This window comes from Rhinoderma darwinii, unplaced genomic scaffold, assembly GCF_050947455.1.
Source record: "Rhinoderma darwinii isolate aRhiDar2 unplaced genomic scaffold, aRhiDar2.hap1 Scaffold_4402, whole genome shotgun sequence".
Lineage (NCBI taxonomy): Eukaryota > Metazoa > Chordata > Amphibia > Anura > Rhinodermatidae > Rhinoderma > Rhinoderma darwinii.
In genome coordinates, this window is record NW_027463873.1 from 113076 (window position 1) to 128732 (window position 15657).

The window sequence follows — 15657 nt, forward strand, 5'->3', positions numbered from 1 at the left end:
ACACCTGTTGGACAATGCATGAGTGATAATGAGCTCATTGATTAAATGCAATTAATGAATAGATTGCCACCTCTTGTTGTGTATCGTCTGTGTTTCTGTGTTTCCGGCATTTCACATTGGAACACCTCATTCACCTTCCTTGTCTTCTCTCCGCCCTCCCTTTTAGGTAAGTTAAAGAGCTGCACCTGAGCCAGCCACTGATTGATTGATTGATTGATTGATTGATTGATTGATTGATTGATTGATGCAGCACAACAGTCAAATAGTGGAGTGGAGTAGGGGAACAGCAAACAGCCAATAAAGCAGCCCGCCCGCTCGCCTGCCCGCCACAATGGACCTACCTGTGTACACTAGATGGATGTGATGGAATGTACTGTCGTCCCTACATTTCAAGAAGAAGTAAGAATTGCAGTTGCAACAAAGCCTTGCTTGCCTACAAAGAGAGCAGCAATTTGGATTTGTTACTATGTTACCTAGAAGAATAACAAACTGTGCAAGGATGGAGGTTGTAGGAGCAAGGAGAAGTTGTCTGTAAAGTTGGTGGATGCCTATTTTCCATTTTGCAGTCCCTTGTCTCCCTCTTGTGGCCTCCTGGAGGCAACTAGCTGTGCAAAAAAAAGACAGCCTGGCGGCCGGCTGTTGCAGTGTTGCCCTCTCAGGCAACACTGAGTGACTGACTGAGCCTCACCGTCTTATATAAAGTTCAGACGGAACTTTGCACGTGTCATAGTGGAGCCCTCAGGATTCCAGAGCCAGCTTTCTGACATCATAATGGGGCCTCAGAGATAAAAGCCTGGGCCCAGGCAGTGTTGGTCAGTGCTGCTCAGCAGGCAGCACTGGACTGGACTGGATTACAGCTGATACAAGGTGTGAAGGAACAAGGGGTGGCTGTGGGCATGCACTTGCTGCCGCTGCCAGTGTTTATCTGCATGGCAGCAGGGCATTTGGGCGTTGCCAGGAAGGCGTTTTTATGTAGATTTACTCCTCTTTCAGCACTGCATTGTGGTGCAAGCAAAAGAAGCAAATCCTGTCTGGCTTCCTCTCCGGCCTTTATTCACCTCCCGTGTAGCTGTGAGTGTGTGAGCCTGCAGGGCCCCATGGAATTGCCTAGAAGTAGGCTGAATCGCTGCAAGGGCTGAACAGCAGTATCGGGCAGGCTCGGGCAACGCGCGGCCCGTTCGGGTTATCGCTTCTCGGCCTTTTGGCTAAGATCAAGTGTAGTATCTGTTCTTATCAGTTTAATATCTGATACGTCCCCTATCTGGGGACCATATATTAAATGGATTTTTAGAACAGGGAGATGGAAATAGAGCTTGCTCTGTCCACTCCACGCATTGACCTGGTATTGCAGTATTTCCAGGACCGGTGCACCCTTTCCTTATGTGTTGACTAAAAGCAGATTCCAAAAGTGTTTTTTGTCTTTGCTATTGTTTCTGTCTTTCTGAAGGGATCTCCCCTTTTAATCCCATTATTTCAACACCTGTTGGACAATGCATGAGTGATAATGAGCTCATTGATTAAATGCAATTAATGAATAGATTGCCACCTCTTGTTGTGTGTCGTCTGTGTTTCTGTGTTTCCGGCATTTCACATTGGAACACCTCATTCACCTTCCTTGTCTTCTCTCCGCCCTCCCTTTTAGGTAAGTTAAAGAGCTGCACCTGAGCCAGCCACTGATTGATTGATTGATTGATTGATTGATTGATTGATTGATTGATGCAGCACAACAGTCAAATAGTGGAGTGGAGTAGGGGAACAGCAAACAGCCAATAAAGCAGCCCGCCCGCTCGCCTGCCCGCCACAATGGACCTACCTGTGTACACTAGATGGATGTGATGGAATGTACTGTCGTCCCTACATTTCAAGAAGAAGTAAGAATTGCAGTTGCAACAAAGCCTTGCTTGCCTACAAAGAGAGCAGCAATTTGGATTTGTTACTATGTTACCTAGAAGAATAACAAACTGTGCAAGGATGGAGGTTGTAGGAGCAAGGAGAAGTTGTCTGTAAAGTTGGTGGATGCCTATTTTCCATTTTGCAGTCCCTTGTCTCCCTCTTGTGGCCTCCTGGAGGCAACTAGCTGTGCAAAAAAAAGACAGCCTGGCGGCCGGCTGTTGCAGTGTTGCCCTCTCAGGCAACACTGAGTGACTGACTGAGCCTCACCGTCTTATATAAAGTTCAGACGGAACTTTGCACGTGTCATAGTGGAGCCCTCAGGATTCCAGAGCCAGCTTTCTGACATCATAATGGGGCCTCAGAGATAAAAGCCTGGGCCCAGGCAGTGTTGGTCAGTGCTGCTCAGCAGGCAGCACTGGACTGGACTGGATTACAGCTGATACAAGGTGTGAAGGAACAAGGGGTGGCTGTGGGCATGCACTTGCTGCCGCTGCCAGTGTTTATCTGCATGGCAGCAGGGCATTTGGGCGTTGCCAGGAAGGCGTTTTTATGTAGATTCCTCCTCTTTCAGCACTGCATTGTGGTGCAAGCAAAAGAAGCAAATCCTGTCTGGCTTCCTCTCCGGCCTTTATTCACCTCCCGTGTAGCTGTGAGTGTGTGAGCCTGCAGGGCCCCATGGAATTGCCTAGAAGTAGGCTGAATCGCTGCAAGGGCTGAACAGCAGTATCGGGCAGGCTCGGGCAACGCGCGGCCCGTTTGGGTTATCGCTTCTCGGCCTTTTGGCTAAGATCAAGTGTAGTATCTGTTCTTATCAGTTTAATATCTGATACGTCCCCTATCTGGGGACCATATATTAAATGGATTTTTAGAACAGGGAGATGGAAATAGAGCTTGCTCTGTCCACTCCACGCATTGACCTGGTATTGCAGTATTTCCAGGACCGGTGCACCCTTTCCTTATGTGTTGACTAAAAGCAGATTCCAAAAGTGTTTTTTGTCTTTGCTATTGTTTCTGTCTTTCTGAAGGGATCTCCCCTTTTAATCCCATTATTTCAACACCTGTTGGACAATGCATGAGTGATAATGAGCTCATTGATTAAATGCAATTAATGAATAGATTGCCACCTCTTGTTGTGTGTCGTCTGTGTGTCTGTGTTTCCGGCATTTCACATTGGAACACCTCATTCACCTTCCTTGTCTTCTCTCCGCCCTCCCTTTTAGGTAAGTTAAAGAGCTGCACCTGAGCCAGCCACTGATTGATTGATTGATTGATTGATTGATTGATTGATTGATTGATTGATTGATTGATGCAGCACAACAGTCAAATAGTGGAGTGGAGTAGGGGAACAGCAAACAGCCAATAAAGCAGCCCGCCCGCTCGCCTGCCCGCCACAATGGACCTACCTGTGTACACTAGATGGATGTGATGGAATGTACTGTCGTCCCTACATTTCAAGAAGAAGTAAGAATTGCAGTTGCAACAAAGCCTTGCTTGCCTACAAAGAGAGCAGCAATTTGGATTTGTTACTATGTTACCTAGAAGAATAACAAACTGTGCAAGGATGGAGGTTGTAGGAGCAAGGAGAAGTTGTCTGTAAAGTTGGTGGATGCCTATTTTCCATTTTGCAGTCCCTTGTCTCCCTCTTGTGGCCTCCTGGAGGCAACTAGCTGTGCAAAAAAAAGACAGCCTGGCGGCCGGCTGTTGCAGTGTTGCCCTCTCAGGCAACACTGAGTGACTGACTGAGCCTCACCGTCTTATATAAAGTTCAGACGGAACTTTGCACGTGTCATAGTGGAGCCCTCAGGATTCCAGAGCCAGCTTTCTGACATCATAATGGGGCCTCAGAGATAAAAGCCTGGGCCCAGGCAGTGTTGGTCAGTGCTGCTCAGCAGGCAGCACTGGACTGGACTGGATTACAGCTGATACAAGGTGTGAAGGAACAAGGGGTGGCTGTGGGCATGCACTTGCTGCCGCTGCCAGTGTTTATCTGCATGGCAGCAGGGCATTTGGGCGTTGCCAGGAAGGCGTTTTTATGTAGATTCCTCCTCTTTCAGCACTGCATTGTGGTGCAAGCAAAAGAAGCAAATCCTGTCTGGCTTCCTCTCCGGCCTTTATTCACCTCCCGTGTAGCTGTGAGTGTGTGAGCCTGCAGGGCCCCATGGAATTGCCTAGAAGTAGGCTGAATCGCTGCAAGGGCTGAACAGCAGTATCGGGCAGGCTCGGGCAACGCGCGGCCCGTTTGGGTTATCGCTTCTCGGCCTTTTGGCTAAGATCAAGTGTAGTATCTGTTCTTATCAGTTTAATATCTGATACGTCCCCTATCTGGGGACCATATATTAAATGGATTTTTAGAACAGGGAGATGGAAATAGAGCTTGCTCTGTCCACTCCACGCATTGACCTGGTATTGCAGTATTTCCAGGACCGGTGCACCCTTTCCTTATGTGTTGACTAAAAGCAGATTCCAAAAGTGTTTTTTGTCTTTGCTATTGTTTCTGTCTTTCTGAAGGGATCTCCCCTTTTAATCCCATTATTTCAACACCTGTTGGACAATGCATGAGTGATAATGAGCTCATTGATTAAATGCAATTAATGAATAGATTGCCACCTCTTGTTGTGTGTCGTCTGTGTTTCTGTGTTTCCGGCATTTCACATTGGAACACCTCATTCACCTTCCTTGTCTTCTCTCCGCCCTCCCTTTTAGGTAAGTTAAAGAGCTGCACCTGAGCCAGCCACTGATTGATTGATTGATTGATTGATTGATTGATTGATTGATTGATTGATTGATTGATTGATTGATGCAGCACAACAGTCAAATAGTGGAGTGGAGTAGGGGAACAGCAAACAGCCAATAAAGCAGCCCGCCCGCTCGCCTGCCCGCCACAATGGACCTACCTGTGTACACTAGATGGATGTGATGGAATGTACTGTCGTCCCTACATTTCAAGAAGAAGTAAGAATTGCAGTTGCAACAAAGCCTTGCTTGCCTACAAAGAGAGCAGCAATTTGGATTTGTTACTATGTTACCTAGAAGAATAACAAACTGTGCAAGGATGGAGGTTGTAGGAGCAAGGAGAAGTTGTCTGTAAAGTTGGTGGATGCCTATTTTCCATTTTGCAGTCCCTTGTCTCCCTCTTGTGGCCTCCTGGAGGCAACTAGCTGTGCAAAAAAAAGACAGCCTGGCGGCCGGCTGTTGCAGTGTTGCCCTCTCAGGCAACACTGAGTGACTGACTGAGCCTCACCGTCTTATATAAAGTTCAGACGGAACTTTGCACGTGTCATAGTGGAGCCCTCAGGATTCCAGAGCCAGCTTTCTGACATCATAATGGGGCCTCAGAGATAAAAGCCTGGGCCCAGGCAGTGTTGGTCAGTGCTGCTCAGCAGGCAGCACTGGACTGGACTGGATTACAGCTGATACAAGGTGTGAAGGAACAAGGGGTGGCTGTGGGCATGCACTTGCTGCCGCTGCCAGTGTTTATCTGCATGGCAGCAGGGCATTTGGGCGTTGCCAGGAAGGCGTTTTTATGTAGATTCCTCCTCTTTCAGCACTGCATTGTGGTGCAAGCAAAAGAAGCAAATCCTGTCTGGCTTCCTCTCCGGCCTTTATTCACCTCCCGTGTAGCTGTGAGTGTGTGAGCCTGCAGGGCCCCATGGAATTGCCTAGAAGTAGGCTGAATCGCTGCAAGGGCTGAACAGCAGTATCGGGCAGGCTCGGGCAACGCGCGGCCCGTTCGGGTTATCGCTTCTCGGCCTTTTGGCTAAGATCAAGTGTAGTATCTGTTCTTATCAGTTTAATATCTGATACGTCCCCTATCTGGGGACCATATATTAAATGGATTTTTAGAACAGGGAGATGGAAATAGAGCTTGCTCTGTCCACTCCACGCATTGACCTGGTATTGCAGTATTTCCAGGACCGGTGCACCCTTTCCTTATGTGTTGACTAAAAGCAGATTCCAAAAGTGTTTTTTGTCTTTGCTATTGTTTCTGTCTTTCTGAAGGGATCTCCCCTTTTAATCCCATTATTTCAACACCTGTTGGACAATGCATGAGTGATAATGAGCTCATTGATTAAATGCAATTAATGAATAGATTGCCACCTCTTGTTGTGTGTCGTCTGTGTTTCTGTGTTTCCGGCATTTCACATTGGAACACCTCATTCACCTTCCTTGTCTTCTCTCCGCCCTCCCTTTTAGGTAAGTTAAAGAGCTGCACCTGAGCCAGCCACTGATTGATTGATTGATTGATTGATTGATTGATTGATTGATTGATTGATGCAGCACAACAGTCAAATAGTGGAGTGGAGTAGGGGAACAGCAAACAGCCAATAAAGCAGCCCGCCCGCTCGCCTGCCCGCCACAATGGACCTACCTGTGTACACTAGATGGATGTGATGGAATGTACTGTCGTCCCTACATTTCAAGAAGAAGTAAGAATTGCAGTTGCAACAAAGCCTTGCTTGCCTACAAAGAGAGCAGCAATTTGGATTTGTTACTATGTTACCTAGAAGAATAACAAACTGTGCAAGGATGGAGGTTGTAGGAGCAAGGAGAAGTTGTCTGTAAAGTTGGTGGATGCCTATTTTCCATTTTGCAGTCCCTTGTCTCCCTCTTGTGGCCTCCTGGAGGCAACTAGCTGTGCAAAAAAAAGACAGCCTGGTGGCCGGCTGTTGCAGTGTTGCCCTCTCAGGCAACACTGAGTGACTGACTGAGCCTCACCGTCTTATATAAAGTTCAGACGGAACTTTGCACGTGTCATAGTGGAGCCCTCAGGATTCCAGAGCCAGCTTTCTGACATCATAATGGGGCCTCAGAGATAAAAGCCTGGGCCCAGGCAGTGTTGGTCAGTGCTGCTCAGCAGGCAGCACTGGACTGGACTGGATTACAGCTGATACAAGGTGTGAAGGAACAAGGGGTGGCTGTGGGCATGCACTTGCTGCCGCTGCCAGTGTTTATCTGCATGGCAGCAGGGCATTTGGGCGTTGCCAGGAAGGCGTTTTTATGTAGATTCCTCCTCTTTCAGCACTGCATTGTGGTGCAAGCAAAAGAAGCAAATCCTGTCTGGCTTCCTCTCCGGCCTTTATTCACCTCCCGTGTAGCTGTGAGTGTGTGAGCCTGCAGGGCCCCATGGATTTGCCTAGAAGTAGGCTGAATCGCTGCAAGGGCTGAACAGCAGTATCGGGCAGGCTCGGGCAACGCGCGGCACGTTCGGGTTATCGCTTCTCGGCCTTTTGGCTAAGATCAAGTGTAGTATCTGTTCTTATCAGTTTAATATCTGATACGTCCCCTATCTGGGGACCATATATTAAATGGATTTTTAGAACAGGGAGATGGAAATAGAGCTTGCTCTGTCCACTCCACGCATTGACCTGGTATTGCAGTATTTCCAGGACCGGTGCACCCTTTCCTTATGTGTTGACTAAAAGCAGATTCCAAAAGTGTTTTTTGTCTTTGCTATTGTTTCTGTCTTTCTGAAGGGATCTCCCCTTTTAATCCCATTATTTCAACACCTGTTGGACAATGCATGAGTGATAATGAGCTCATTGATTAAATGCAATTAATGAATAGATTGCCACCTCTTGTTGTGTGTCGTCTGTGTTTCTGTGTTTCCGGCATTTCACATTGGAACACCTCATTCACCTTCCTTGTCTTCTCTCCGCCCTCCCTTTTAGGTAAGTTAAAGAGCTGCACCTGAGCCAGCCACTGATTGATTGATTGATTGATTGATTGATTGATTGATTGATTGATTGATTGATTGATTGATTGATTGATGCAGCACAACAGTCAAATAGTGGAGTGGAGTAGGGGAACAGCAAACAGCCAATAAAGCAGCCCGCCCGCTCGCCTGCCCGCCACAATGGACCTACCTGTGTACACTAGATGGATGTGATGGAATGTACTGTCGTCCCTACATTTCAAGAAGAAGTAAGAATTGCAGTTGCAACAAAGCCTTGCTTGCCTACAAAGAGAGCAGCAATTTGGATTTGTTACTATGTTACCTAGAAGAATAACAAACTGTGCAAGGATGGAGGTTGTAGGAGCAAGGAGAAGTTGTCTGTAAAGTTGGTGGATGCCTATTTTCCATTTTGCAGTCCCTTGTCTCCCTCTTGTGGCCTCCTGGAGGCAACTAGCTGTGCAAAAAAAAGACAGCCTGGCGGCCGGCTGTTGCAGTGTTGCCCTCTCAGGCAACACTGAGTGACTGACTGAGCCTCACCGTCTTATATAAAGTTCAGACGGAACTTTGCACGTGTCATAGTGGAGCCCTCAGGATTCCAGAGCCAGCTTTCTGACATCATAATGGGGCCTCAGAGATAAAAGCCTGGGCCCAGGCAGTGTTGGTCAGTGCTGCTCAGCAGGCAGCACTGGACTGGACTGGATTACAGCTGATACAAGGTGTGAAGGAACAAGGGGTGGCTGTGGGCATGCACTTGCTGCCGCTGCCAGTGTTTATCTGCATGGCAGCAGGGCATTTGGGCGTTGCCAGGAAGGCGTTTTTATGTAGATTCCTCCTCTTTCAGCACTGCATTGTGGTGCAAGCAAAAGAAGCAAATCCTGTCTGGCTTCCTCTCCGGCCTTTATTCACCTCCCGTGTAGCTGTGAGTGTGTGAGCCTGCAGGGCCCCATGGAATTGCCTAGAAGTAGGCTGAATCGCTGCAAGGGCTGAACAGCAGTATCGGGCAGGCTCGGGCAACGCGCGGCCCGTTCGGGTTATCGCTTCTCGGCCTTTTGGCTAAGATCAAGTGTAGTATCTGTTCTTATCAGTTTAATATCTGATACGTCCCCTATCTGGGGACCATATATTAAATGGATTTTTAGAACAGGGAGATGGAAATAGAGCTTGCTCTGTCCACTCCACGCATTGACCTGGTATTGCAGTATTTCCAGGACCGGTGCACCCTTTCCTTATGTGTTGACTAAAAGCAGATTCCAAAAGTGTTTTTTGTCTTTGCTATTGTTTCTGTCTTTCTGAAGGGATCTCCCCTTTTAATCCCATTATTTCAACACCTGTTGGACAATGCATGAGTGATAATGAGCTCATTGATTAAATGCAATTAATGAATAGATTGCCACCTCTTGTTGTGTGTCGTCTGTGTTTCTGTGTTTCCGGCATTTCACATTGGAACACCTCATTCACCTTCCTTGTCTTCTCTCCGCCCTCCCTTTTAGGTAAGTTAAAGAGCTGCACCTGAGCCAGCCACTGATTGATTGATTGATTGATTGATTGATTGATTGATTGATTGATTGATTGATTGATTGATTGATTGATTGATGCAGCACAACAGTCAAATAGTGGAGTGGAGTAGGGGAACAGCAAACAGCCAATAAAGCAGCCCGCCCGCTCGCCTGCCCGCCACAATGGACCTACCTGTGTACACTAGATGGATGTGATGGAATGTACTGTCGTCCCTACATTTCAAGAAGAAGTAAGAATTGCAGTTGCAACAAAGCCTTGCTTGCCTACAAAGAGAGCAGCAATTTGGATTTGTTACTATGTTACCTAGAAGAATAACAAACTGTGCAAGGATGGAGGTTGTAGGAGCAAGGAGAAGTTGTCTGTAAAGTTGGTGGATGCCTATTTTCCATTTTGCAGTCCCTTGTCTCCCTCTTGTGGCCTCCTGGAGGCAACTAGCTGTGCAAAAAAAAGACAGCCTGGCGGCCGGCTGTTGCAGTGTTGCCCTCTCAGGCAACACTGAGTGACTGACTGAGCCTCACCGTCTTATATAAAGTTCAGACGGAACTTTGCACGTGTCATAGTGGAGCCCTCAGGATTCCAGAGCCAGCTTTCTGACATCATAATGGGGCCTCAGAGATAAAAGCCTGGGCCCAGGCAGTGTTGGTCAGTGCTGCTCAGCAGGCAGCACTGGACTGGACTGGATTACAGCTGATACAAGGTGTGAAGGAACAAGGGGTGGCTGTGGGCATGCACTTGCTGCCGCTGCCAGTGTTTATCTGCATGGCAGCAGGGCATTTGGGCGTTGCCAGGAAGGCGTTTTTATGTAGATTCCTCCTCTTTCAGCACTGCATTGTGGTGCAAGCAAAAGAAGCAAATCCTGTCTGGCTTCCTCTCCGGCCTTTATTCACCTCCCGTGTAGCTGTGAGTGTGTGAGCCTGCAGGGCCCCATGGAATTGCCTAGAAGTAGGCTGAATCGCTGCAAGGGCTGAACAGCAGTATCGGGCAGGCTCGGGCAACGCGCGGCCCGTTCGGGTTATCGCTTCTCGGCCTTTTGGCTAAGATCAAGTGTAGTATCTGTTCTTATCAGTTTAATATCTGATACGTCCCCTATCTGGGGACCATATATTAAATGGATTTTTAGAACAGGGAGATGGAAATAGAGCTTGCTCTGTCCACTCCACGCATTGACCTGGTATTGCAGTATTTCCAGGACCGGTGCACCCTTTCCTTATGTGTTGACTAAAAGCAGATTCCAAAAGTGTTTTTTGTCTTTGCTATTGTTTCTGTCTTTCTGAAGGGATCTCCCCTTTTAATCCCATTATTTCAACACCTGTTGGACAATGCATGAGTGATAATGAGCTCATTGATTAAATGCAATTAATGAATAGATTGCCACCTCTTGTTGTGTGTCGTCTGTGTTTCTGTGTTTCCGGCATTTCACATTGGAACACCTCATTCACCTTCCTTGTCTTCTCTCCGCCCTCCCTTTTAGGTAAGTTAAAGAGCTGCACCTGAGCCAGCCACTGATTGATTGATTGATTGATTGATTGATTGATTGATTGATTGATTGATGCAGCACAACAGTCAAATAGTGGAGTGGAGTAGGGGAACAGCAAACAGCCAATAAAGCAGCCCGCCCGCTCGCCTGCCCGCCACAATGGACCTACCTGTGTACACTAGATGGATGTGATGGAATGTACTGTCGTCCCTACATTTCAAGAAGAAGTAAGAATTGCAGTTGCAACAAAGCCTTGCTTGCCTACAAAGAGAGCAGCAATTTGGATTTGTTACTATGTTACCTAGAAGAATAACAAACTGTGCAAGGATGGAGGTTGTAGGAGCAAGGAGAAGTTGTCTGTAAAGTTGGTGGATGCCTATTTTCCATTTTGCAGTCCCTTGTCTCCCTCTTGTGGCCTCCTGGAGGCAACTAGCTGTGCAAAAAAAAGACAGCCTGGCGGCCGGCTGTTGCAGTGTTGCCCTCTCAGGCAACACTGAGTGACTGACTGAGCCTCACCGTCTTATATAAAGTTCAGACGGAACTTTGCACGTGTCATAGTGGAGCCCTCAGGATTCCAGAGCCAGCTTTCTGACATCATAATGGGGCCTCAGAGATAAAAGCCTGGGCCCAGGCAGTGTTGGTCAGTGCTGCTCAGCAGGCAGCACTGGACTGGACTGGATTACAGCTGATACAAGGTGTGAAGGAACAAGGGGTGGCTGTGGGCATGCACTTGCTGCCGCTGCCAGTGTTTATCTGCATGGCAGCAGGGCATTTGGGCGTTGCCAGGAAGGCGTTTTTATGTAGATTCCTCCTCTTTCAGCACTGCATTGTGGTGCAAGCAAAAGAAGCAAATCCTGTCTGGCTTCCTCTCCGGCCTTTATTCACCTCCCGTGTAGCTGTGAGTGTGTGAGCCTGCAGGGCCCCATGGAATTGCCTAGAAGTAGGCTGAATCGCTGCAAGGGCTGAACAGCAGTATCGGGCAGGCTCGGGCAACGCGCGGCCCGTTCGGGTTATCGCTTCTCGGCCTTTTGGCTAAGATCAAGTGTAGTATCTGTTCTTATCAGTTTAATATCTGATACGTCCCCTATCTGGGGACCATATATTAAATGGATTTTTAGAACAGGGAGATGGAAATAGAGCTTGCTCTGTCCACTCCACGCATTGACCTGGTATTGCAGTATTTCCAGGACCTGTGCACCCTTTCCTTATGTGTTGACTAAAAGCAGATTCCAAAAGTGTTTTTTGTCTTTGCTATTGTTTCTGTCTTTCTGAAGGGATCTCCCCTTTTAATCCCATTATTTCAACACCTGTTGGACAATGCATGAGTGATAATGAGCTCATTGATTAAATGCAATTAATGAATAGATTGCCACCTCTTGTTGTGTGTCGTCTGTGTTTCTGTGTTTCCGGCATTTCACATTGGAACACCTCATTCACCTTCCTTGTCTTCTCTCCGCCCTCCCTTTTAGGTAAGTTAAAGAGCTGCACCTGAGCCAGCCACTGATTGATTGATTGATTGATTGATTGATTGATTGATTGATTGATTGATTGATTGATGCAGCACAACAGTCAAATAGTGGAGTGGAGTAGGGGAACAGCAAACAGCCAATAAAGCAGCCCGCCCGCTCGCCTGCCCGCCACAATGGACCTACCTGTGTACACTAGATGGATGTGATGGAATGTACTGTCGTCCCTACATTTCAAGAAGAAGTAAGAATTGCAGTTGCAACAAAGCCTTGCTTGCCTACAAAGAGAGCAGCAATTTGGATTTGTTACTATGTTACCTAGAAGAATAACAAACTGTGCAAGGATGGAGGTTGTAGGAGCAAGGAGAAGTTGTCTGTAAAGTTGGTGGATGCCTATTTTCCATTTTGCAGTCCCTTGTCTCCCTCTTGTGGCCTCCTGGAGGCAACTAGCTGTGCAAAAAAAAGACAGCCTGGCGGCCGGCTGTTGCAGTGTTGCCCTCTCAGGCAACACTGAGTGACTGACTGAGCCTCACCGTCTTATATAAAGTTCAGACGGAACTTTGCACGTGTCATAGTGGAGCCCTCAGGATTCCAGAGCCAGCTTTCTGACATCATAATGGGGCCTCAGAGATAAAAGCCTGGGCCCAGGCAGTGTTGGTCAGTGCTGCTCAGCAGGCAGCACTGGACTGGACTGGATTACAGCTGATACAAGGTGTGAAGGAACAAGGGGTGGCTGTGGGCATGCACTTGCTGCCGCTGCCAGTGTTTATCTGCATGGCAGCAGGGCATTTGGGCGTTGCCAGGAAGGCGTTTTTATGTAGATTCCTCCTCTTTCAGCACTGCATTGTGGTGCAAGCAAAAGAAGCAAATCCTGTCTGGCTTCCTCTCCGGCCTTTATTCACCTCCCGTGTAGCTGTGAGTGTGTGAGCCTGCAGGGCCCCATGGAATTGCCTAGAAGTAGGCTGAATCGCTGCAAGGGCTGAACAGCAGTATCGGGCAGGCTCGGGCAACGCGCGGCCCGTTCGGGTTATCGCTTCTCGGCCTTTTGGCTAAGATCAAGTGTAGTATCTGTTCTTATCAGTTTAATATCTGATACGTCCCCTATCTGGGGACCATATATTAAATGGATTTTTAGAACAGGGAGATGGAAATAGAGCTTGCTCTGTCCACTCCACGCATTGACCTGGTATTGCAGTATTTCCAGGACCGGTGCACCCTTTCCTTATGTGTTGACTAAAAGCAGATTCCAAAAGTGTTTTTTGTCTTTGCTATTGTTTCTGTCTTTCTGAAGGGATCTCCCCTTTTAATCCCATTATTTCAACACCTGTTGGACAATGCATGAGTGATAATGAGCTCATTGATTAAATGCAATTAATGAATAGATTGCCACCTCTTGTTGTGTGTCGTCTGTGTTTCTGTGTTTCCGGCATTTCACATTGGAACACCTCATTCACCTTCCTTGTCTTCTCTCCGCCCTCCCTTTTAGGTAAGTTAAAGAGCTGCACCTGAGCCAGCCACTGATTGATTGATTGATATTGATTGATTGATTGATTGATTGATTGATTGATTGATTGATTGATTGATTGATTGATTGATGCAGCACAACAGTCAAATAGTGGAGTGGAGTAGGGGAACAGCAAACAGCCAATAAAGCAGCCCGCCCGCTCGCCTGCCCGCCACAATGGACCTACCTGTGTACACTAGATGGATGTGATGGAATGTACTGTCGTCCCTACATTTCAAGAAGAAGTAAGAATTGCAGTTGCAACAAAGCCTTGCTTGCCTACAAAGAGAGCAGCAATTTGGATTTGTTACTATGTTACCTAGAAGAATAACAAACTGTGCAAGGATGGAGGTTGTAGGAGCAAGGAGAAGTTGTCTGTAAAGTTGGTGGATGCCTATTTTCCATTTTGCAGTCCCTTGTCTCCCTCTTGTGGCCTCCTGGAGGCAACTAGCTGTGCAAAAAAAAGACAGCCTGGCGGCCGGCTGTTGCAGTGTTGCCCTCTCAGGCAACACTGAGTGACTGACTGAGCCTCACCGTCTTATATAAAGTTCAGACGGAACTTTGCACGTGTCATAGTGGAGCCCTCAGGATTCCAGAGCCAGCTTTCTGACATCATAATGGGGCCTCAGAGATAAAAGCCTGGGCCCAGGCAGTGTTGGTCAGTGCTGCTCAGCAGGCAGCACTGGACTGGACTGGATTACAGCTGATACAAGGTGTGAAGGAACAAGGGGTGGCTGTGGGCATGCACTTGCTGCCGCTGCCAGTGTTTATCTGCATGGCAGCAGGGCATTTGGGCGTTGCCAGGAAGGCGTTTTTATGTAGATTCCTCCTCTTTCAGCACTGCATTGTGGTGCAAGCAAAAGAAGCAAATCCTGTCTGGCTTCCTCTCCGGCCTTTATTCACCTCCCGTGTAGCTGTGAGTGTGTGAGCCTGCAGGGCCCCATGGAATTGCCTAGAAGTAGGCTGAATCGCTGCAAGGGCTGAACAGCAGTATCGGGCAGGCTCGGGCAACGCGCGGCCCGTTCGGGTTATCGCTTCTCGGCCTTTTGGCTAAGATCAAGTGTAGTATCTGTTCTTATCAGTTTAATATCTGATACGTCCCCTATCTGGGGACCATATATTAAATGGATTTTTAGAACAGGGAGATGGAAATAGAGCTTGCTCTGTCCACTCCACGCATTGACCTGGTATTGCAGTATTTCCAGGACCGGTGCACCCTTTCCTTATGTGTTGACTAAAAGCAGATTCCAAAAGTGTTTTTTGTCTTTGCTATTGTTTCTGTCTTTCTGAAGGGATCTCCCCTTTTAATCCCATTATTTCAACACCTGTTGGACAATGCATGAGTGATAATGAGCTCATTGATTAAATGCAATTAATGAATAGATTGCCACCTCTTGTTGTGTGTCGTCTGTGTTTCTGTGTTTCCGGCATTTCACATTGGAACACCTCATTCACCTTCCTTGTCTTCTCTCCGCCCTCCCTTTTAGGTAAGTTAAAGAGCTGCACCTGAGCCAGTCACTGATTGATTGATTGATTGATTGATTGATTGATTGATTGATTGATTGATTGATTGATTGATGCAGCACAACAGTCAAATAGTGGAGTGGAGTAGGGGAACAGCAAACAGCCAATAAAGCAGCCCGCCCGCTCGCCTGCCCGCCACAATGGACCTACCTGTGTACACTAGATGGATGTGATGGAATGTACTGTCGTCCCTACATTTCAAGAAGAAGTAAGAATTGCAGTTGCAACAAAGCCTTGCTTGCCTACAAAGAGAGCAGCAATTTGGATTTGTTACTATGTTACCTAGAAGAATAACAAACTGTGCAAGGATGGAGGTTGTAGGAGCAAGGAGAAGTTGTCTGTAAAGTTGGTGGATGCCTATTTTCCATTTTGCAGTCCCTTGTCTCCCTCTTGTGGCCTCCTGGAGGCAACTAGCTGTGCAAAAAAAAGACAGCCTGGCGGCCGGCTGTTGCAGTGTTGCCCTCTCAGGCAACACTGAGTGACTGACTGAGCCTCACCGTCTTATATAAAGTTCAGACGGAACTTTGCACGTGTCATAGTGGAGCCCTCAGGATTCCAGAGCCAGCTTTCTGACATCATAATGGGGCCTCAGAGATAAAAG

The 15657-nt window shown here is 47.6% G+C and overlaps 10 non-coding genes across 10 annotated transcripts; all 10 read left to right on the top strand.

Annotated features, from left to right (window-relative positions):
* The first annotated feature begins 1185 nt into the window (after positions 1-1185).
* Positions 1186-1376, top strand: LOC142714111 (U2 spliceosomal RNA). Its single transcript, XR_012870318.1, has one exon. It is a non-coding gene; the product is annotated as a U2 spliceosomal RNA (small nuclear RNA).
* Positions 1377-2656: 1280 nt separating this feature from the next.
* On the top strand, positions 2657-2847 carry LOC142714113 (U2 spliceosomal RNA). The gene has a single exon (XR_012870319.1). It is a non-coding gene; the product is annotated as a U2 spliceosomal RNA (small nuclear RNA).
* A 1292-nt stretch (positions 2848-4139) lies between these two features.
* On the top strand, positions 4140-4330 carry LOC142714114 (U2 spliceosomal RNA). Its single transcript, XR_012870320.1, has one exon. It is a non-coding gene; the product is annotated as a U2 spliceosomal RNA (small nuclear RNA).
* Positions 4331-5630: 1300 nt separating this feature from the next.
* LOC142714116 (U2 spliceosomal RNA) lies at positions 5631-5821 on the top strand. Its single transcript, XR_012870322.1, has one exon. It is a non-coding gene; the product is annotated as a U2 spliceosomal RNA (small nuclear RNA).
* Positions 5822-7105: 1284 nt separating this feature from the next.
* LOC142714117 (U2 spliceosomal RNA) lies at positions 7106-7296 on the top strand. Its single transcript, XR_012870323.1, has one exon. It is a non-coding gene; the product is annotated as a U2 spliceosomal RNA (small nuclear RNA).
* Positions 7297-8600: 1304 nt separating this feature from the next.
* LOC142714118 (U2 spliceosomal RNA) lies at positions 8601-8791 on the top strand. Its single transcript, XR_012870324.1, has one exon. It is a non-coding gene; the product is annotated as a U2 spliceosomal RNA (small nuclear RNA).
* A 1308-nt stretch (positions 8792-10099) lies between these two features.
* Positions 10100-10290, top strand: LOC142714119 (U2 spliceosomal RNA). Its single transcript, XR_012870325.1, has one exon. It is a non-coding gene; the product is annotated as a U2 spliceosomal RNA (small nuclear RNA).
* Positions 10291-11574: 1284 nt separating this feature from the next.
* On the top strand, positions 11575-11765 carry LOC142714122 (U2 spliceosomal RNA). Its single transcript, XR_012870328.1, has one exon. It is a non-coding gene; the product is annotated as a U2 spliceosomal RNA (small nuclear RNA).
* Positions 11766-13057: 1292 nt separating this feature from the next.
* Positions 13058-13248, top strand: LOC142714120 (U2 spliceosomal RNA). The gene has a single exon (XR_012870326.1). It is a non-coding gene; the product is annotated as a U2 spliceosomal RNA (small nuclear RNA).
* Positions 13249-14562: 1314 nt separating this feature from the next.
* On the top strand, positions 14563-14753 carry LOC142714121 (U2 spliceosomal RNA). Its single transcript, XR_012870327.1, has one exon. It is a non-coding gene; the product is annotated as a U2 spliceosomal RNA (small nuclear RNA).
* Positions 14754-15657: the final 904 nt, after the last annotated feature.